At 45.4% G+C, this 22,867-nt stretch overlaps 1 protein-coding gene across 9 annotated transcripts in view; it reads right to left on the bottom strand.

Annotated features, from left to right (window-relative positions):
• The window catches only part of Ppfibp2 (PPFIB scaffold protein 2), a 149,714-nt gene extending 127,223 nt beyond the window's left edge, over nucleotides 1–22,491 (bottom strand). For 8 of the 9 annotated variants that reach the window (XM_087559481.1, XM_087559483.1, XM_087559487.1 and 5 more), the window contains exon 1: nucleotides 22,279–22,402. The gene's annotated coding sequence lies outside the window, so the exon portion shown is untranslated. 9 annotated transcript variants of the gene reach the window in all.
• Between the last annotated feature and the right edge of the window lie 376 nt (nucleotides 22,492–22,867).

Below are 22,867 nucleotides of genomic sequence, written 5' to 3'. Positions count from 1 at the left end.
TCTCATGGAAGGCTTGGAGTTCTTATGCACTGTTGCTCCGTTAGCATCTTTTCCTGTTGTGCCAGGTTAGCAGGCAGGATAGACTGGACACTCCCAGCCACTCCTTACTGGGTGAGTTCCAAGCCATGCAAGCCAGCTCTATGGAGCATGCTGGAAGGATTCCTTTGGCTTTCTGGAAGTTCCACTTAAAATCCAGCCCAGCTCCCATCACATGTCCTTGCCACACCACCAGCAGCCTTCTCTGGCACAGCCTAACCCACATGCTTCCACTTAGCACATACCCGAATACTCAAGCCCTTCTCACCAAACCACTGTGCTTTAAACCAAACCATAATCCACCATTAACAACAGCAGGGCAGTCACACAGCTCAGCACCCTCCTCCACAGAGCACAAAGAGCATCCCAGAGCACTGTGACTGACCTTACCTCCAAGTGCCACAAACTACTTCTGCTGTTGTTGTCCTTCAGTATTAGGAATAGAAGTGACATCTCTCTCCCCATTAAAATGCAAACTACTTAAGAGACACACTAACCCAAAGAGACAGCAGGAGACACTACCCTGTAAAACTGTGCCAGCCCACAAGGAGTACAATCCAGTCAGGAAACAGTGAGTGGGGTGGCTTATATCCAGATAGCACATCCGACCCTAAATGGAGGAGCATTGAGAAGGGGATGGTGTTCCCCTTTGTCTGGTTAGTTAATATCTTCAAAGGGCATCTTCACCTTCCTCTGACTATTCACACCTCTAAGTCAGTTCCTGGCATTCTGCTCAGTACCCAAGCTATCCATGTCTAACTCAAAAGATAATTGTGGTAAAGAAACTATAGAAACACTAGTGACCAAAGTCATGGTCCTTACCCTTGTGCCTTATAACGAGCTGCTTGGGCAGATCTAGGAACAGACTATTCAGGCATTGCACCAAAAAGAAAGATTCAGAACGGGAGTGGGAAGTGAGATCCCAACCCATACCTCTGGAAAAAGTAAGACAGGGCCCAAGCAACACATGGCCAGTAGAACACCACAGCCTTCCTTTAATCTGCCTCTTAGTCAGACCTTAGGACAAGCTGGTCTGTCAGAGGGAGGAGCCACTGCAGCCACTTAGAGAATTTTGGATGGAGGGTCCCTCCTTCTTTTGGAGAGCCTCAGAAAATGAGAAGTAAAGGTAAAAGTGATGGCTGAGATGAAAAAGCCAGGAACAACTCCAAAATGCAGCCCTCCCCAGCCTGCTCCCCACCCCACTGCTTCTCACAATGCATCACAAGGATGGCAAATGACTTCCTGCCTGGGCAATTTCCACCTGCCTGTAAACAAGGCCTTCTGGGAGTTCACAGTAGGTTTCCAGCCTCCTAGAAGTGAATAGACTTTGTCTGCATTATCTCATTAGCGAGGGATACATTACAATTATCAGCTCTGTTTTGCAAAGTCTGTGACCAGACACTGGAGAAAGAGTGACTGCAGTCAAAGCTGAGGCCAGCTTCAGAACAGTCTCACCTCCATTCACCCCCTGAACTTGTAGTCAGTTCATTGTAGGCAATGGCATCCATGAATGGGGCACTTGGAAGCCACGTACTATTCCCACCAATCATGTGAGAGGATGCAGAGTAAGAGAAAGCACCAATACCAGGGGGTAGCCTATGGTAGTATCAAAAAACCTTAGCTGGAGTGAGACTGCCTGGGTGAAAACCTCAACTTAGATCTACACTGTGTCTGCTGGAATCCCTGACACTGAAGCTACAGGAGAGCATCTTCACGTCCCTGTGTCTTTTACATGCTGCCTCCTCAACCTAAAGACCCTTTCAACAGTCTCTATAAAACACTAAAAATTACTTTTTCCAATGTTCAAACTGTTCTATGCCCTCCATAATAGCATCCCATCATCTCTGTTGAGACCAACAACAGAATCTCTCCACTGCGTTCATTGTCTCATGTTGCCAAGGAAATAGCCAATGGAAGAAGATTGTCATCTTCTCTTGTACGGCAAAGTATCTGACAGGTGAGTGTGAGAGAAGGAATAGAGCATATACGGCTCTGCCCTGTCCTTCCCTTCTCCCTAGAGATATCTTAATGAGGAAGGTGGCCTGTCTCTGGAGGAGAGTACATTTATATATGCCCATATTAGAGATGGGCATGTTAATTCTACAGACGAATGCATTAAGAACCCTATGGCCACGTTCTCTATAAATGACTCCATCAGCTCTAAAGCTGATAGCTTAGTCTGCCTCCAACTCCTGGTCCTGTTTTTTTCAACTCTTGCCAATTTCAGTAGCATGAACAATTAGCATACCTCAAATGAAGCCAAGCCACTCAGTGAAGGACAAAGCAACAGAGTCCATAGAATTACTGGTCCCCAAGTGGCAACTGGTGACCCAGGCACCATCTTCAAGGGCAGGAAGAAGCACTTTCAGGAGCTACCAAGTGGCTCACAGCCACGGGTGACGCACCTACTTCCCCATGGGCTCCGCTCCATCTAGGCTTGGCTCCTTAGAAACTGAAGTTGATGCTGTAATTCATTTTCCCACATAGGGCAATGCAAAGAAGGTGGTCTGGGAGGAAAGGCATCTGGGTTGTGGCCAATGGACAATGCCTGCCAAAGTGGATTATCCCTCAGTGTCTGGAGTTTGGATAAGCTTTGTCAGGTCTGTCAATGTGAATCAGGTCTTCACCAAAATGAACATCCAGTGGACACTGGGGGTGTCTTACCCTAAAATTTGCCCTCCCAGAGTGCTTATCTCTCCATTCCTTCCCCCACCGGCCACCAATATAGACAAGCCTGTACTCCACTGACAGGCTTAGAACCCACCCTTCAAAAGAATCATGCTCACTTTTCTTCTTGCTGTGGCTTCTTACAAATATACATGTACACATTCAAGGAGGAACACATAGATATGATGCCATTACACTGATTCTGAGAAAAGCTTCAAATACAACTTCAAAATGAATTCTTCTCCCAAAGGTCCATCTTAAAACGCATCCCTAAATAACTCCAGCAAAGGGTTGTTGAAGCCAGGTGATGATGGGTGGGCAGATCTGGTGGGCCATTCCTTCAAATCTGTGGATGCTTGTTTTGTTTTAAATAATAAACTGTTAACATTGAGTCTACCACCTATGGCTCTGAGGTTTTGTGGGGGTTGGAGTGTGAGGTCAGTCTGTGGGATTCTCTACCTTCTCTTACAGAAGGTAGCAGATCTGTGCCTGAATTCCTGATGACTCAGATGGGATCTAATAATGCCATTCAGAATGCCCTAAATAAGTTCTAGCATCCAGCCCAGCTCTCCCTCCCTTTATTATCTCTCAGGTTGTCACCACTGCCTTCTCTGGGCTTCTGGATCCATCCAAGGCAGTAAGACATGATCCATGACGCTGCTCCTCAACCTTCCACAGCTGCCCCTCCTCCAAGAACCAGTTGCCATTTTTTTTAAAGCCCCATTTTGTAGCATAACAAAGGTCCTCTACCTTCCAGGTGCCCTACCACTAAGCTATGGGTCTCAACACAGCAGAATTCTTCTCACTCCAGAAAGACATAAATGTTTTCTTGCCAATGGGCATGGAGCTCTCTTCATTAGTACAGCGCTTGCCCAGTATGCACTCAACCTAGTGTGAACCTCAACTCAATGGTTCAATCTTCAGCACCATGGAATAAGGGATAGTGGTATCACTAGGTATAGTGACTATAATCCTAGAATTAAGGAGTATCAGAAGTTCAAGTTACTGCTATACAGTGAGTTTAAAGGCAGTAAGGGATACATGAGACCCCGGGTTGTTTGTTTGTTTGTTTGTTTGTTTGTTTGTTTTAAAGAAAAAATTTGGCCATACATATAAAGCCTCTCCTATCTCCTTAGTTACCTCAAATGCTTTCCCATCTATATTTCAAAAGCTCACGTAGGCACCAGGAGGCTTTCCTAACACACCTGGTCCTGCTCTGCAGAGATGCTGGATGCCTCCAGTCCTCGTTCCTACCCCACATGGAACCCACATTAACCATCAGAGCTGTTCACACTGCTTTTGAGAATGACAGTAATGTATGTGTTGATGTATATGTCTGCCCTTGAGAATTTTCTGACTTAGAGTGAGGGTTATCTTTATTCATCTTCTCTCTGGTAGCCCAGTGAACTCAGACAGACACTCGGTAAATGACTGTGTGACTTGAGAGAGAGAAAGCAGTGTTTTGTCAGCATTCTGAAATAAGGGCTGGGGGCCTGCCTTTCAGAGGTTAAGGCTACATTACTACCCATTGAGGGGAGGCCGGCTATGCTTGGGTCTGACATGAATGAACAACAGGCAAACAATAGATGTAGCTGTATTCCCAAAGAACCAACAGAGCAGAGGATATGGCTTACCCTGGGAGATGATAAAGACAGGCTTTTCTCCTCATTCCATTAGCTTAGAACTCAAAACAGCAAGAAAAAAACAAAAACAAAAAACAAATAAACAAAAAAAACCCCACAAGTCTGAAAGTCTGGCATGTTCTCTTTATTATCTAGAATAGTGAGGGCCTTGTGTATAACTATAAGCTACAACAGCTACCTTCTACAAGCCCCTCTGCCCATGGGGGTTTAAAGTCCCAGAATTAGACATGCACAAAGCACATATAAATTGAACCACTCAAAATTTATTTTTCACTTGACCATTCATCTTAACATTTGTTGAACAACTCAATTCTGACTCAGAGCAATGGCTTTCCTTTTGGATTCAAGAAAGAAAAGGGGTGCTCTATGGGGTGCTGAGTGGTGGGTGCTGTGTGGCATGTGCTTACAGCTCTAGAAACTGCAAAGTCAGAGACATAAAGATCACCTGAATGCAGGAGTCTATGGCCACACTGAGCACATAACAAGACCCTGCTTTTTAAAAAGATGCATCTTTTTGCAGTGGTCAGGGCTAACTGCAAACTCCTATCTGGTAAAAATGATGAGAACAGTGGCCTTTAAATGCTCATGGTACATCTCTATCAGCCTGTCTGAGGCTCAGAGGACAATGCAGAGAAGTGGACTTAGAAAACCAGGTGGTCCTGGTGCAAGCCTTTATCCTACCACTCAGGAAGCAGAGGTAGGAGGGTCTTATAAGTTCAAAGCCAGCCTGGTCTACAAAGCCAGTTCCAGGAGAAGCTACACAGAGAGACCTTGTCTCAAGTATAAAAGGAGGAAGGAATGGGCCATGTGGTGTTGTTTCGAAGCATTACATGGCCCTCACACTGTCGGGCTCACAGCAGTGGTGGTCACCTGCACAAGCTTGGCCCTTCCCCCATCCTATCATAAAAGGGGAAGAGAGATTCGTGACACTCAGACACACTCACCCTAAGGATTTACCAACAGTTAATGGTTTCTAAGGTAGAGGGACTCATAAGGCCTCACCCTTCCCTAGGGATATTCAGGAAGCTAATGGTTGCTAGGAGAAGGCAGAACCCTTTTCTTCAGTGGTGTAGCCAATGGCAAGGTGTCCAGCTCCTGTAATTAACTATGCTCCTGTAAGTGATCTCAATGAAATTCATAAGGTCACCAAAGAGGAAAAAGGTATAATAAAAAGGGTACAGAAATACTTTTTCTGGAAATGTTGCAAAACATACCTTTACAAATCAAACTTTCTTCCAAGCTGAAATCAAGCTAATATGTTTTGAAATTATTTATAACTATATTCTCATTTTGCTAACATACTGTGGACTCAGCTTGTCCAGAATCAACCTTAAGAAAAGCAATGTAATCAATCCTACTTGGATTCCCAATGTAATCAGCTTAGCTTTGATCTAATGCTATGTCTCTACATGACCCATGCATGCCCTTATTCAGAACAGTGTATGTGTGGTAACTAGACCTAAGAATATTACTAGGAGTAAGGTATTGAAAATGATGTCTCCCCACAACTTTGTTGGCATAGATTGATAACCTCTGGTTGTGACTGTGTACTCTTATGAGTCAATAGAGCTATTTAACAATACCTTCCTTTATAAGAATCATGTAAACTATTGATTAAAACAAAAGCTCGTCATTCATTTTAGAGACTGTAGTTACTTCACAGTTCAATACAGTGGACAGCCTTTGTTCAAGGGTTCAGCGCTCTTCAGAACAATTCAGGCTCAGGCTCAATTTTGGGTAAATGACACCAAGATTAGTTTCTTTTCTTTTATGCAGCTCTGCCTGAGAGGAAAACTAGATGAGGGGAAGGTCAGTGGGAGTGGAATAGGGGACAAGACAGAGTAACAGGAAATGAACAAATCAAACTACACTACATACATATATGAGAATGTCATAATGAAATACACTGTATATAACTAGTATATGCTAGTAAAAAATTAGCATCAGAAGACCAAAGACTACCATTCCAGATTCAGCCTGCAATCCTCTTGCTTCTGTCAGAGGAAAAGAGGGCTTCCCCACCACTGGCCTGGGTTTCCTGGGAGCCATGAAGATTTGCAGGACTGTTGCCAGACAGTCCCAATGGCATGGGAAAACCTCAGCCCTGAGCACTCTTAGGTGAGTCTTTGGACAAGGTCAGTCGAGCTTCTGCTCCTTGCTGGGATTCGTCTATCTCATTTGTCAGGATCAGCAGTAAATGCCTCTCTGTCCTTCACCATGACACTGATGCTTGTTTGCTGGGAGTAATAAAAGCACCCTGAGCTGTATCTCCAGATTTTGAAGGTTGAAATCCTAACCCCCATGTCACTGTATGTGGAGTATGACTGTATTTGGAAATAAGATCATGAAAGAGAGAATTACATTATGGTAAGGTCAAATCAGATAAAGCAGGAGTTCTTAGAAAAGGCTAAAATGCTAGGTATAAAAGAAAGACTATGTGAAGGCCCACCTGAAGGCAACTACTCAGAACCCAAAGGGAGAGGGCCCACAAGAACCAACATTGCCAGCAATGTGCTCTCCAACTTATAGCATCCAAAATTATTAGAATTTAAACTATCGCTTCAAACCTCTGATTTCCAATACTTAGTTCTGCCAGTCAGAACAAACTCAGAATTACTCTCCTTTGACCTCAGAGACATAGTGTGGTAGATTGAATAGGTTTGGCCCCGACAGACTTATGTGTTTCAATGCTTGGCCACAGGGAATGGCTCTATTAGGAAGTATGGCCTTATTAGAGAAGGAATAGCCTTGTTAGAGGAAGTGTTTCACTGTGTAGGTGGGTTTTGAGATCTCCTATGCTGAGGCACTCAATACAGAGGAGAGTCCACTTCTGCTGCCTGTCCTTCTTGCCACCTGCCTGCAGATCAAGATATAGAACTCTCAGCTCCTCTATCCCCATGTCTGCTATGCTTCCCACCATGGTGATAAAGAACTGAACTTCTGAAACTGTAAGCCTTCCCCAATCAAATGCTTTCCTTTCCTTTATAAGAGTTGTGTAACTTAATTTTTAAAGTTTACGTTTAATGATGGTTCTTAAATGCTCTAACTTCCCTTCCAGCCCATCACCCATGAGAGGTAGTGGAAAAGAAAGTCTAGAGAGAAGCGGACCTATTTAGAAATTGGTTTTCGGAGCAAATTTCATCTGTGTTGTCATAAAAGTTTACATGTCATCAGTGACAGCTCACTGTACTGACAAATACTTCACGGTATATCATCAGCCCAGTCTGGTAGAGTTGGGATAGCAGCACAAATCAGCAGCAGTGGCGTAACCTAGCAGACACAGCCAGGCCTCAGCTGAATTGGCACAAGTCAGCAGGAGAGGCCAAGACCAAAAGGAACTCCAGAAGTTCTCAGCTGTGCCTCTTTCAACTAAGATCAGTGAAGAGGGGAGACAAGAAGATAACTAGCTCTACAAGCAAGCCCCTCTCACAGTCCATTGAGTCCTATTTATAGTCCCTTCAAATGTTACATGTTCTCCACGTGTCTTGCCTCAGAACCTGCATCTGTATCAGCTGGCATCACTTTGTCAATCAGTCCTAGTACTGGGAAGTGGCACATAGCCGCCAGCACACCATCAGACATGTTTTGGTGCATTTCTCTATGGAGTCATGAAAAATGAAGCTCAACTACTCAATGTATGGTGGACCAATATATGTGTGTTGTTAGCGAAGAATCCTTTCCCATCCATCCTTTCACGTGCTTGCTTTAGCAAAATATCCTTTCACCTGTGTCTGCTAGAACAAAACGTGCCTTCATGTGTCTGTTTCAGCAAAACATCATCCAACACAACTAACTTTCCAAAGAACCCATAAGTTGCCACTTCAGCGTTGCCTTGGTCATGTTGTCCCTTCACAGCAATGAAACTCTAAGACACATAGTCAGGAAAGCCCACAAGAAGAATAGTACATAGCCTCCCTGGAGCTGGTAACTTTATTATCCTGATCCAAGGTGTTTCCCTGTCTCTCAGACCAAGGGAGAAATCTGATTCACACTCACACATTAAATATTCAAGTGCAGGCAGTTCTTAACATTTATCTATATTATTTGTAAGTAAGGTCCCGGGTGAATTATACCCAGGGACTAAGGCCAAGACACAGATGGGGTTGCATCAAGGAAGAAACCATTAGACCTACAGAAATAGCAGCTATCAACCAACTAACAGCCCTGGGCCCAACCCTCTTTTTTTCAAAGCAATGCAAAAGCTCCTGCATAGGAATGAAATGGAAAAGGAGGGTTGGAGCAGGGACTGTCCCCTAACATTAGCAGGCCAGTCACAAGATACTTGTCACTTAGATCACTTTCCTACCTGTGAGTTCTTAGGCCAGAGGGTAATTTAGGGACTTTCCCACAAAGAGAGAGGAATCCCCCTTCTTGTCCATGTGTTGATACAGACCAAAGAAAGGCTGTGCTAGTCAGGTTTCTATTGCTATGATAAACAGCATATCCAAAAGCAACTTGGAGGTTGATTTCCATCACCGAGAAAACGCAAGGCAGGAACCTGAAGGCACCAATAGAAGCAGAGACCATGGAGGAATGAATGCTGCTTACTGGCTTGCTCCCATGGTTTTCTCAGTTACCTTTCTGACATAACCCAGGTCCACCTGCCTAGGGATGGCACTGCCTATGGTAGGCCAGGTCCTTCTACATTAATTAAGAAAATTACTCACAAGCCAAACTGATAGAGGCAATTTCTCAACCAAGGTTCCATCTTCCCACATAAGTCCAGCTGATATAGAATTGATAAAATTAACCAACACAAGACTGCAGGAGCAAGACACTGCATGGGTATCTCCTCTCTTGTGGGCCCATATAGTCTCACTCTTCACAGGAAAATAAAAATGTTTGCAACCTCCATTTTTCTTTGCTCTTCTCTCATATAGCAGGGTTTTTGGTCCAGCAGGGACACACCAACAGTTCCTCAGAGTCAAAGGAAGAAGTACTTTGGTCCCTATGATTTGATTCAAAAGGGACACAACAAAGACATTCGAACTCCAGGTTTTCATAAACCACTCCGCCTGATGCACAGCCTTTGGAAATTCGTTTATCACCAGGTAAAGTTGGGCTTTCCCGCCTCCAGAGTAAGAGGGACAGGGTGCAGCAACAGGAGTCCAACTCTGCCTTGTCTGAGTCACTATGGCAGTGTCACCATATATTGGACAGGTAGCTTTTAACCAACACAGATTTATTTCTAATAGTCTTAAGATGGGGAGTCCAAGACAAGGAAGATTTAGTGTCTAATAAAGGCCCATTTCCTGTTTCAGCTTCCTTTCTCAGGCCTTTTTAATAGGGACTAGTCCTAGTCATGAGGGCTCAACTCCAACATCTAATAATCTCTTTGAGCCCTACTTAATACCGTTACCTCAAGGGTTAGGATATCAAGAAATTAATGTGAATGAGGGGAACATATCAGGTCATAGGAAAATTGGATGGATAGTAATTAAATGCTGGTCTGCTCAGTTTTGTTTGAGTCTTACCATAGGTAATATACATTAACCTCTCAGGTTACTGTTTACTGGGACTACTGATATACCTGCTTCACGCAAGGCTGGACAGTGTGATAAGAAAGAGGATAGGGGCTGGGGATTTAGCTCAGTGGTAGAGCGCTTACCTAGGAAGCGCAAGGCCCTGGGTTCGGTCCCCAGCTCCGAAAAAAAGAACCAAAAAAAAAAAAAAAAAAAAAAGAAAGAGGATAGAATAAACCACCCACACTCAGTGCCTGGCCCAGTAAATCTGTCTCATCCCACCCAGGGGACACATTAGAGAGTCAAAGTGTATCCTGACTCCCACCAAAAAGTGGCCAATTACCTCCAGGCCAATCCCAACACAAGTAGACACTGAGGGTACCAGAGCTCAAACACAGTACATGTGTTCTGAATTCTGTGAGTCTCCCTAGCAGTCCCTGACAGAAAACTATCAAGGCCATGGCCTTCCTGAGCTGAAAGTCTCTATGGATCTCATATCCACTCTTACAGTCCTGGGCTCTTTGCTCAGCCATTCACCCGGAGACTTAACAGCTAACTCTGCTCAGGGAAAGAAAGCAGGCCAAGTTTATGCTGCTTAGGGGCCACTTGGGGACTGACTTGACACATAAGTCACAACCAGGGAAAAGGATCTGGGAGGTACCCATCATGGAAGGAAAAGCAGAAGCTGGGCTCTGTGGATTCATGTGGGGAAATGACCATGTTCTGATTACATTCACAGCTAGCATTAATCTTGAAGCAGCAGGACCTCTGTCCTTTCCTCTGGTATCAAGAGTGCCTGTATCAAGTCCAGTGATGACTTTGAGGGAAGACAGCCAAGTAGAACCAATATTCTAGAGAAGCCCCATCATGTTCTTAGTAGATGCCAGACTCTGAGGGAAACAGTACCAAAGCAAGAATCAGTCTAAGAGTTGGGAAGACACATGATATAACTGTGATGTGATAGCATGCCTTTCTCACATACCTGAAAGGACTCCCTTCATCAACACCATTTCTCATTCAATTGTCACTTCATTCAATTGTCACTTTATCTAAAGCTGTCTTTCAAATGTAGGTGGTCCTGGATTGGGACAGTGGAGCATTTCTGGACAATTTTAAAGTGCCCAAATTTGGAAAGTAGGACATGGAGGTAGAGAGTCTCCCTCCCCAAGACACAACCTCTTAACGTAAGATCACAGGACAGTGTAGCCTAGATACTCCTAAATCTTCTTGATATGAAGAGTCACTGTTTTTACAGCCTCTGCAGCTGATCTCAAGTTTTCTGAGCTGATGGATAGTTTTCCCAGGCTCACACAGAAGACAGAACAAAGAATGGTCTCTTGGACTAAGGCTGGGTCCTGAGCTGCAGGAGGCACATTGAGCCTGATAGAGGATGGAGACCAGGGCAGACCTACTCAGTGATAAGGACCAGCTGGCTCTCCAACAAACAGAATCGGAAAGATCCTGACTTGAACAGACAGCTTCCATGAGCACCCACCTGTTTAGAGCTTGAACCTGCCATGCATGGGAACAATGTTGCCCTTTCATGCAGGGATCCTAGCGCCCACTCCAAACCTCTGCTTGGGCAAGCTCTGAGCAAATGCTTTGCCACACTGTATCAGCCACGCTTTTCCACCCCCACAGCTTCACCTGGGTTACTGCCCAGGTTGCCCTGACTCTCATTCCTTATTATGCCCTTCAGCCCACTCCAGAGTGCCACTCTTGTTAAACATCCCAAGGTCCTTAAATGTTGGAATAGTTATAACTGATGTGACTAATGATGAAGTTAGCTAAGACACCTTTTGTATTCCCTGAGACAATCAGTCATCACACCCTATTTTAACATGTTTTCCTGAATGGGGGAAACTTAAGGAATTTAGCTAAGAATTCAGAAATTACCTATAATAGTAAGGGACTTAATAGTTTCTCTGATACCTTTAAAAAAAGAGCAGTGTAGGGACTGGAGAGATGGCTCAGCAGTTAAGAGTACCTGCTACTCTTGCACATACCAGGGTTTGGCTCGCAACAACATGGTAGCTTTTACTCCACCCCCATCCACATCCCTAGTAACTCTAGTTGCAGGAGATCTAAGCCTTCTGGGCTCAGAAGGCATGAGGCAGGCACACATGTGATGCACATGCATGCATACATACATACATACATACATACATACACACACACACATACATGCAAGCACTTACCCATATACAAGTATATACACACAGACAGACAGACACACATACACACTTTTTAAAAAGAATAGTAATGTGTTACTATTTTTTAGCCCTGCTCCTAACAAGAACTACAATATGCTTTATTACAGTCTAGCCACGTCTACCAAGTTCCTCCTCTGAAGAGTAACATGGCCAGTAACATGCTGACTTGACAGTCTTCCTGCTTTGTCATCATTAAGGGGAAAAGGAGCTTCAGTATAATCGGCAGCTTACTCCGGACCCTAAGTGTGGTGGCAAGGGTAGAAACAACATGCATTTAGGGTCAGGACAACCAAGCAGGAATGTGATGCCAGTCACTCACCAGTTAGGACACCTTGGGAAAGTCACATGTCCTCTCAGAGTCAGTTTCCTCCAGCACTCAAGCTTCCGAGGTAGCCAGTGAAGCTTAAGTAAGCACAAATCCTGCACTGTGCCTCAGGCCTAGTGGGTCCTTACTAAATGATCATGCCTCATCTCTGGTCCTCTACTTATCCTCGTTGACTCCTTGGGTCAACCTAAGCACCCGCTGTTTTCTACACAGTTAAATTCCAGCTCTTAAATCCCACTCAGGCAGGGGACATGACCCACTCAGCCAGAGCTCCCACTGTGCCTGCAGAGAATGGTATGAAAATTTTCTAGTGACTGAAATAACGTGGCTGGAGGACCTAGGAATTATACTCTACCCCTGTTCTTGAAAAACGTTTTCCTAGACTTGGTAGATTAGTTCCTACTCTAAGCCATGTGCCCTCCCTGCCCTCCAGAGTAGGTTATCACACCCCTCTGGCATCCACATTCCTTAACCACAGCACTCTCCATCTTGCCATACATCTTATCCCACCACACCCAAAACCTCAGTCTGTTTATATAAGGCCCTGAAGACCACCGCCCTTCCCTGCCTGCTCCTGGGGATTAAAACCTCCCTGTGGCCTAGGCTGCATTAAGTCAGACTTCTCAGTGTGGTTACTAGGGCCTTTTTATACCCAGCATTACCAGAGAGTCCCCTTCTACACCTATTATATACTCTCTTGGATGCTGGGAGACTAATGCCTCAGACCAAGTCATAGGATGTCATGTTTTTGCAATCTTCACAGGAGGCCGGTGTGTCTGGAAGAGCATTCAGAACCTAGTTACAGTGAGGCCAAGGGCAGTGTCAGCAGAGATTATGCAGGATTCTTTTGCCTTGGGGATCCTGGCTGTGGAGTATCAGCCCGCAAGGCCCTTCCTCAGAGCCCTTCCACTCCCCTGATCCATCAGCCTGTGACTTGAAGACTCCTTTTTTCTACTCTCCTGCCCTTACTGGACCCTATCTACATTCCTTGCTTGCTGTCTTTGCTCAGAGCTATTAGCTTTTCCCACCCTAGTAAATTCACACACACACACACACACACACACACACACACACACACACACACACACACACACACACGCCACCTCCCAGCCCACTCCACAATCCCAGGGTTTTTTGTTTTGTTTTGTTTTGTTTTTTGTTTTGTTTTTTGTCCAACTTGTTTTATGAGACAGAATCTCCCTCTGTAGCTGAAGCGGCCTCCAAACTCACAGTGATCCTCTTGCCTCAGCCTCCAGAGTGCTGGGATTTTAGTCACAAGCCATCACACCCAGATTCTTTGTTCCATTTCTAGCAGTGAAAGGTTTCCTCCTCACTCCCAGCGCTCTTTTGTTTTTGGTTTTGTTTTTTTGGCGGGGAGGGGAAGATTGGGGGTTGTTGTCGTTTTGTTTTTTTCCTTTTTGAGACAGGGTTTTTCTGCACAGCCCTGGTTGACCAAGCTGGCTTCAAACTCACAGTAATTCTCCTGCCTCTACCTCCTGAGTGCTGGGATTAAAGGCGTGAGCCAGCACCACCCAGCTTGCCTCCTGTTCTCTTAACTCACGGCATTCAAGGACCAAGGATCCCTGTATTATCTCTTCCCTCACACCACAGCCTTCAGCTGCCCAGTCGATGGATGCAAGTCTGGACAAAGCATGGTAGCTGCCTCATTCACCCTCATCCCTAGGCCTTCCTGCCTCTTCTCAGGCCTTGCATGACAAGAGCACTGATTTTGCAACAAGTACGGGTCTCTCCTACAACTCGTCTCCATGTGACAAGTTGGATAAATTTGAGGAAAACTCCTCTCTATTTCTATTAATGAAGCCAAGCTAAAAAAAAAAAAAAAAAAAAAAAAAGTGCATGACTTGGTTGTTTTCACCTAGATTGTGAACATACCCACAAATTGATTCTGGGAGCCTAGGGACAGGACTTCCCCCAGAACCTGCTCAACCCTCGGAGCTGGAACCATGTGCTTTTCTTTCTGTATTCTGAGGTTCAACCATCTGCAACTGATCTGCTTCAGACTCTCCTCCTGATTTTCTACCCCCCTGTACCATGACTGTCCTTTCTACAGCACACCTGCCACTTCCCTCTTGAAAGTTCAGCATCAGGAGGGAAACTGCAAGGTTACTTCATGATGTGAACCACTTCTTCTGACAAAATGTTTTTCTCAGGCTTCTTGAGAAAGGAAAAAATAATGATAATGCCATTACTGCCTGCACCAAGCCAAGCTAGCACCCGAGCCAAGGGTGACTACGTCGTCGTTTCATTTAATCTTCACAACAACCAAATGAAATGGGCCTCCGTGAGTTGGCCAGTGAACAACTGAGAAACTTAAAACTCAGGCTTGCTCAAAGTTGCAGCCTTGAACCTGTATAGCTTAGGGACTTGGGTGGAGAACTGTTTGATTCAAAGTGGCATCTTAAGAGCTGCCAAGGCCCTCAAGGATCAGGCAGGTCAAGCCTTCATGACGGAGAATACCAGCTGCCTGCCATAAAGAAATGGTGGGGTGGGGAGAGCAGGAGGAGTCAGTTTCCTCCTCTGCTGAAGCAGGACAATAATCTGCGCCCGGGGCATTGTCTGCGCCAGTGAGCTGGCACAATGAAAACCTAGACAGACACATGGGGATGTTGTTGCTGTTACCAGGTAAGCAGTGTTGCATCGAAGAACCAGATGTCTTGGCCGGGTGCAGGAAGAGCTTATGTAATAAAACCTTTCCATGACATCCAGTCAAGGTCAGGTGTCAGAGCCAAGAACGATTCCGTGGCTCTGGTGAAATGCTAAATGAGCAAAAATGTGCCTTTTCCTTCTTAAATCACAATTCAACTTCTCTTGGCATGCCGATGTACTCTCCCCCAGCTCCCTTCCCCCTTTCTGCCCCTGTGGCTCAGAGGATTTGGGGCCTGGGATAAGTTTGATGCCACACACCCCAGCATGCCTGAGGCAGTCCTGCCATGCTGGGCGTTGTGCTGCACTTGGAATCCCAAAGCTAGGAAGAGAGGATCCCTAGGCAGCCTAGGCTAAGCAGTACAAGAGAACCAAGGAGAATCCTTGTCTCAAACAACAAAGTGCTAGTATTAAAGGGATGTAACATCATGCCTGGCAAAAAAGACAAACTGGGTAGCTCCTACGGAAAAAAAACCAAGGCTGACCTCTGGCCCCTATATTACCTGCACATTCATGGCCACACAAGAACACACAGACAAAGTATTCATGTTGTAATATACAAATTTAAATCTAGTACTCTAGAACCTTCAAAAACCTGTTTCTCAGAGATGGGAACACTAGATGGTAGCATGGTTTCCCATAATATTGAACTGCACTACCTTTGCCTCACGAGATAAGCCCTTTGTCCAACATATCAAAGGGGACATTCCACTACACCTCTGTTGCCTCCAGTAAGCAGTCCAGTGCCAAGATAGACATTCATGATGAAAAAGCCTCCTTGGTTTAAGGGAAATGTGGTATTAGGTTGTGGAACCTGCCTGTTTCCTGTCCTTTCTTTCCCTCTAGGCTCCTATACAACTCTCTCTCTCTCTCTCTCTCTCTCTCTCTCTCTCTCTCTCTCTCTCTCTCTCTCTCTCTCTCTGTCTCGATTATCAGCTAAGGAATTGCTCTTACCAGACACTTCATTTGTTAAGAGCTCTTGGAGGCAGAAGAGATGACTCAGCAGTCAAGAGCACATACTGCTTTTGCAGAGGACCTGAGTTCAATTCCAGACACTCAACAACTATCACTCTAACTCCAGGGGAATCTGACACCAATGACCTTTGAGGGCACTTACACTCATATACACAAATCTTAAAAAATAAGATATTGAAGGAGAAAGTGATGACTTGTTGGGACACCTCGTACAGTCACAGGAGCAGCCCTCTAGCTTAGAGAGGTTCTTGTCCAGCCAGAGATGCCCAGCTGCATTTGACTGATACACTCCTAAGTGCACTGTGAAATTACATCTTCACCCAGGAGGGGGAAGCATTCTGAGTATTCTTGGTAAACAAGGCAAACACCCTCAGGCAGTTAACAGGGCTCTGAGCCTCCCCAGGAAGGCAAAGAAATTCCAGGATTTAGATAACCCCCTTCCCTTTGGAATCTTTATCTCAGGGAAGGACGGTTACACTCAGAGAGAAGTCCCTTGGGAATTCCACAAGGAGGGAGAGCCAAACATTCCAGAGTCACCAGAAGTAACTAATCTTTGTTAATGGGTTCTCCTCCCACCTTACCTATGCAGAAGTCATTCCTAAGCCTTGGGCAACCCAAGTCAGCTGTCTATGACTGTCCCTGCTACTTTACTTAAGTCTCATTGGGATGACAGGACAAGGATACTAACTCAACCTCAGAAGAGGTGGAAACTGGCAAGAAAAAGCCAGGATGGCTGGACAAGTTCACCTTCAAAGTCAATCTCCAGCACAGGTGGTCACTGTTTAGGTCTGCCCGCTCCCACTCGCCAAGAGATAAATTCCAATTGTTTTACATTTTTTACCTAGATCTGCCTTAGCAGATGGAAGTGACCTGTGTCCATGACAAAGGTGAGACTGTCCTGGGAGGCCAACAACTGGGAAGCCTGGCTGGTCAGAGAAGTGCAGAAGGGGTGGCTGAGGAGAAGGCTCACTGAGTCTCTCACAGCTACCAGTCAAGGGCCTCTTCCCATCCATCACTCAGTGGTCACAACCCTCACCATTCCAAGGACAGAACGTCCTTAGGACTGGTTTGCTGACTCCAGCTGGCTATCATTCCTAGCACCTTCCCCTTCTTTCTCTCATTATTCATCGCTACAGTAGCAACATCTTATGGAATGTTGAATGTGTCCCCAAAGTTTATCTGGGAGAGAAGAGAGTGCTGGGTCCTTAGAATATGCATTTCCAATGCATTAGTAACTTGTTTAATTGTTACACTCCCAAAGAAACCCTGAGTATGCACATAGAGCATACTGAGAATACAGCTCAGATACCATAAAAAACACTTCTCTACATGAGCAGCCCCACCTATGGAAAGACCTCAGAATCAGATAAATAAGTAAACAAACAAACAATCAATCAAACAGGGCCTTCAGGCACTGGCTGCCACCCAACACTTGCCCTGAATACCTGAGCTATATGGCTCTAGCCTCCCTGTTCTGTTCTACACCCTGAGTCCCCCAATCTGATTGAATGCCTGTTCTCACTGGCTAGTGGGATCTCCAACTAGACCTTCTGGCAGCTCTCCTCTAGCCCATGACATGGGGCTACAGATGATATAATGGAAGCCAGGAGGCATGTTAGCCTGGATCTGCACCTAAGAATGGGGTGACTTTGGGTACACTGCTTTGGGCTTTGCCATTGTGTTGGGTAAAATCATAAAGGGTAAGCAAGAAGCTACCCAAGGTTCTTCTCGTTTTAAAATGTATCACCACCCTCTTTTCCTTCCCTCGTCTAAGGGGTCCCTCCAGGATCCCATACCTGTTCACAATCACCTCATTCTCTGCCGGTCGTCAGTATCTAGGATGACTTTTTCTCTCCCTCAAATCCAGTCAGTCATTTCTTGGCAAGCTTGCTTCATTGCTATCGTCACTGCCTTGACTCAGGACCTGAGATTCCCTATGGATTACTTCAATAAGTGTCCTTGTGCAGCCCCTCTAATCTACCCTTCCCAGCCTAGCATCCTCCTGAAAACAGACTTGCACAGAACCTTTTCCATATTACTCCTAGCTTTCAATGTCATCAGTACAAAATAATTTCTTTTTAAATGAGCTGTTAGCATGTTGCTAAGTACCTGAGGTTTTAGTACATGTGTTACCACAGAGGTCAGAATTTGAATGCTTTAGCTCTAACCTTCAGGGCCTTCCACCATATTTTCACTTCCTGGACTCCAGCCTTTCCTCTTCAAATGTCCCCACCATGAATAGTCATTTCCACAGACTCCAAACACTTCCTCTTTCAGGAAGCAGGTAAACGCATATAAACCAGGAAGCTGGTGAAACTAACCTAGGGGGAATTGGGAGTCTCAGTTAGTTGGGAAGAGACACACAAGGGCCATCCCTACGTTATGAACACAATCTGGTCGTGTTGCACGAGAGGTACAGTTTTCCTGTGTTCTCACCCACACTAGGGGATGTGGCTGTCCTAAAGCCACCCACACTCCTGTCAGAAACCCCTCATAAATGCATTGGTTCTCCAAGCTAGGCTTGGGTGGAATCACTTCTTTAGTGTGTCATCGGCATCTTATCTGTGTTGAGTAGACATCTGTTCATGTCTCCCCAAGACAGTCATACAATACCCCACCACACCCATAATTCTAGCCATTGAGCCATTCTTTTTTGAGCCTGCCTGTCCTGTCTTTTGGCTTCTGTCCTCATTCCTTCCTTTCTCTCTCACAAACAACCTGTTCCTTTCCCTCCTTACAGAAGCAAAACCTGCCGGCCAACACAGGACCCACATGCATGGGAAACTCTTGCTGATATCTATTAAATATTAGGTCTCGTGGGAGAGCTAGTGTAGCTGCAGCTGCTCAGGAACACAGCAGAGAGCAGATTCTGCTGTAATTCATGTGTGGTATTAGTGGAGAGAGTATAGTGGCTTGAGATGACCGGGTTCTAGGTCTCACTCATGTTAAGGAGCAGAGGCAACAGGTACCTTAGAAAGAGAAAACAGTGATGACTGACATGTCTTGCATAGCGGTATATAATCTACAGGGCTTAATCAGCATTTGAATATTGCATCTCTTCTGTTTGTATTCACTCTTCTCGTATTTTGCATTGAGGGAATCCACCAGGGGATTTTAAGCAGAAAAGAATCGCAAACAGATTTGTATTTCAGATTCATGACCGTAAAAAGCAATGTCCAAACATTATAATCTAAGAAGCATACACTTCTCAGGCAGAGAGGCACAAAAGGACAGGCATAAAACTCCTCAGTTTGAGGAATAGTGATAATGGAGTTAGAAATGGCCTAACCATTCACCAGGGTATTATAGTTTATCTGATCAGAGAGGCAGTCTTACCCTGTGTCTACAGATGTGTTACAGACATGCACAGATGTGTACAAGATTACAACATGGGACTTAATAAAAAGCATCATACGCAATGGATGCTTAGCTCTCGTGTGCATAAATGTGCAGAGATACAGAGGAAATGAAAGCAAGAATTACTTACCAAGGAGCATCAAACCAATGACATTAAGGCACAAAAGAAATTTTCAGTTTGCCAGAAACAAAGCAGAGTCCAAATGCCTCTAAAAGTCTGAGGCCTTCTGGAAATCTCCACAGAAAGCTCACCAGTTTAATTTAGGGTACCCATCTCCTACAAGGCTTTTTATCACAAGTATTTGAGATAATAACAGCCCCCTGATGAGAACTACTAGGCCCAACAGACTGCCAGTTCGGATTTTATAATAGACAGAGCTCACCTTCCCTAGACTCCAAAAATAAACACACATAGGTGCCCTCAAGCACAAACAAAACAAGATACTAGGGTAGCAAAGGGCAAAGGAAGTGGAACTCCTCAGAGGAAGGAGGAAGCAAGAAAACCGGTGACTCAGGAAAACCCAAGCCCAGAGTTTTAACTTTACTTTTGGTGTAGTTATGCACAGAGGAGTGACCACCATATCTTATATGGAGGCACACACTTAGTGGGACTTAATAAATGTTTAAAATGAGTCACCTAAATATCCATTCTTTCTCCCTCACCAGGGTATTTGAAACGGGAACGAACCGTAAACAGATCTGTATTTCAGGAGAAAAACACACACACACACACACACACACACACACACACACACACACACACACACACACACTTACTTATGGGCATGTAAACATTAGCTGCTGACCAGAATTGTCTAAGCAGTGCATCAATCCTGGTATCCAAAAATTGAAGTAGAATTCTCCAGGAACTATTCCTTTTCCAAGTGTCCTATTCTGGCTAATCAATATAAAGGCTGACACCTCCCCTTCCCTGGCCTGGTATTTCTAGTCTCTTCTGTCTTCACTCTCTTCACATTTACCTGAATTGACCTCCCAGTCTCCTAACTGGCCTTCCAGCCATGGTCCTCCAAGCACTACCCAGTCCAATAGCCGATCCCAGCTGGCTGTTATGAGAAACACCTAGAGAACTCTGAACAAGCCTGGGACCTACTTAACCTGAAGAGTTTGCAAAACTCCCCGGGATAATTCTGAGGCCTTCGGAGAGTTTATACATCACTATCAATTATTGATACAAGCAGGAGAGAAATGGGTTAGAAATGCAGAATGGCAGACTTCACCCCTGACCCACAGCGTCAAAGTCCACATTGGAAGAGCATCAGGTGATTCTCAAGCTTGTGGCTGAAGCACACTGCTCTAAAATGTCAGCTGACCCTTCTCTCCACAAATGTTTACTAGATTTCTGTCAGGCTGGGGGTTGGAAAGGTCAAAGTTCAAGGACTCTAACTTTGATAACCTCAGTTGACCACAAGTCAGTCTCTGCTCAATATCTCTCTCATACATGGATGTCCCTGGCCTTGGGCCATCTGGGACCATTGGCTTTATTTATTTTTTGTTGTTGTTATTTTGCTTTATCTACTAGTCAGGCCAGGAACCAAGAAGGACCAGTAGCCATTTCTTAGTGATTGACTGAGTTTGCCTTATAGACCTCTCCATGGCCCAGGTTCTCCCCTAACATCTTCTTGTGAGATCCCTCATATAGACCGTTTTAAAGCTTTCCCAGATTTTCCTTATTTTGGTGGGAAAAAAAAAAAAAAACAAGAAAACTAGAATTTCTGTAAGTTTGTTCCAACCTTCAGCTACCTTTACCTCTTACATGTATCCTTTATGTTATTCACCTGCTTCGCACATCTGCCTTAGTTATCAAAACACAGACATCGGTAACAATAAACTAAAATTGACACATCATGGAGTCTCAAAGTAATACCACTAATATTCTATGTGAGGGCAGAGTGTTGTTGCTCAGCGGTAGAGCACTTGCCTAGCATTCGCAAGGATCTAAATTAGATCACCAGTCCCCATCACCATCAGCCTTAAATAAAATCCCAAGTGAAAGTGACTTTAAAGTCACTTAAATACGCATACAAATGGGCTGGTGAAGAAAGAAATAATTTCTAATCGGATAACATTTTAATATGCCAATAGTAATCTAAGACTGAAGATTAATTAGGTCTGTGGTTGACTTCCTTCCTGTAGTTGAGCATTTAACTTAAAATACACGGTCATCTTATAAGCACTACAATCTACAGTATAATCAGTTAAGGACCAAGAAAAACGAAGACAACCAGGAATAAAAACAAAATATAAAGAGGAAGAGTAATCTATATCAAATATCTCAATGCTCTAAAAGAAAGAACTGAATGCCTATTTGAATCCTACTGGAACCTTGGAAGTTCTGCTTTTTAAACATAACAACCTTATTTTAATAGAAGGGAAAAGTATGGGTCTGGTGTCCGAATGGAGGGAGGAAGGGAGAAAAGAGGAGGACCCACTTTTAAAAACAGAAGCATCCCCACACCCTAATCCTGCCTGGAGCCTTTGGGAAGCGTGTTGCATTTAGCAGTTAGTGCACAGAACTGTTCCTGGCCAAGGCGCTCCAGACCATGGGTCTATGGAACCCACCTTGGGCTCTGGAACCCACCTTGGGCTCTCCCGGTTGACGCCGCTGCTACTTTCACGAGACACAAGGCTGGGACAAAATCGCCCGAAACTCTGAAATATCGGAACACCCCAGTATCCCACTCTGCCACCTGTAGAAGAGCGGGGCTGGTGGCAAATCCGGAGCAGGGTCGGGGAGAGAACTCAAGCAAATCCACGGGAGTTACTCCGTTTTCTCAGTTTCCCAGATAAATAAGTGGGTACCCAAGTCTTAAAACGTTCGGAGGTCTAAAGGACCACGGACCCCCAGGTAGTCCTTGGATCTGGGGGTACTCAGTTCCCGGGATAGCGGTGATGCGAGGCAGGAAGAGCCCACTAACCTGGAGGAAGAGCGCAGCTTCTCTCTCGGAGGCTCAGGTATGCAGGTCGCTCCGGTGTGCCCCTTACTCTTTCCAACATAAGAGCCGAGAACCAAGTGACAGGCCACCGGCCCAAGAACCAACTGCCAACTAAGTGGCTGACCCGCCAGCACCAACCGGGTCCGGCACCCACGTGACGGGGGCGGGGACCCCAGAGAGGCTCGTCCGGGAGTGTGGCTCTCTAGCTGCTGGGGCCTTCCCCTAGGACCGCCCCTTTGCCACCCCTCCTCCTTCTCGCGCACCGCGGTGGCCAGCGAGCACCCAAGAGCCACAGTTCCAGTTCCACAGGGACTTGCCTGGTTAGCTCCGCCCCCAGACAGTACTCGCGTGCTGGCTCAAACCCCACCCCTCCCGAAAGACCACGCCCCTCTCTGGGTCCAACCCACTGGTTGCACCTCGTACTCTAAGCACCCTTCTGGCCTCAGAAAGGCCCCTAGGCACTTTCCTTGTGTCCCACTGTGCTCAGGTCTCCAGAGCTTTTGTAATCAGTCAGCAGAACGAGGAAAGCGTGCAAAGAATTGCTGAGAGGAGCGCGCGACGCACACACGCA

Source organism: Rattus norvegicus, chromosome 1 (assembly GCF_021556685.1).
Source record: "Rattus norvegicus strain SHRSP/BbbUtx chromosome 1, alternate assembly SHRSP_T2T, whole genome shotgun sequence".
In the NCBI taxonomy this organism is placed as follows: Eukaryota; Metazoa; Chordata; class Mammalia; order Rodentia; family Muridae; genus Rattus; species Rattus norvegicus.
Note: the sequence above shows the minus strand (reverse complement) of the source record. Positions and strands in the feature narration are given on the sequence as shown.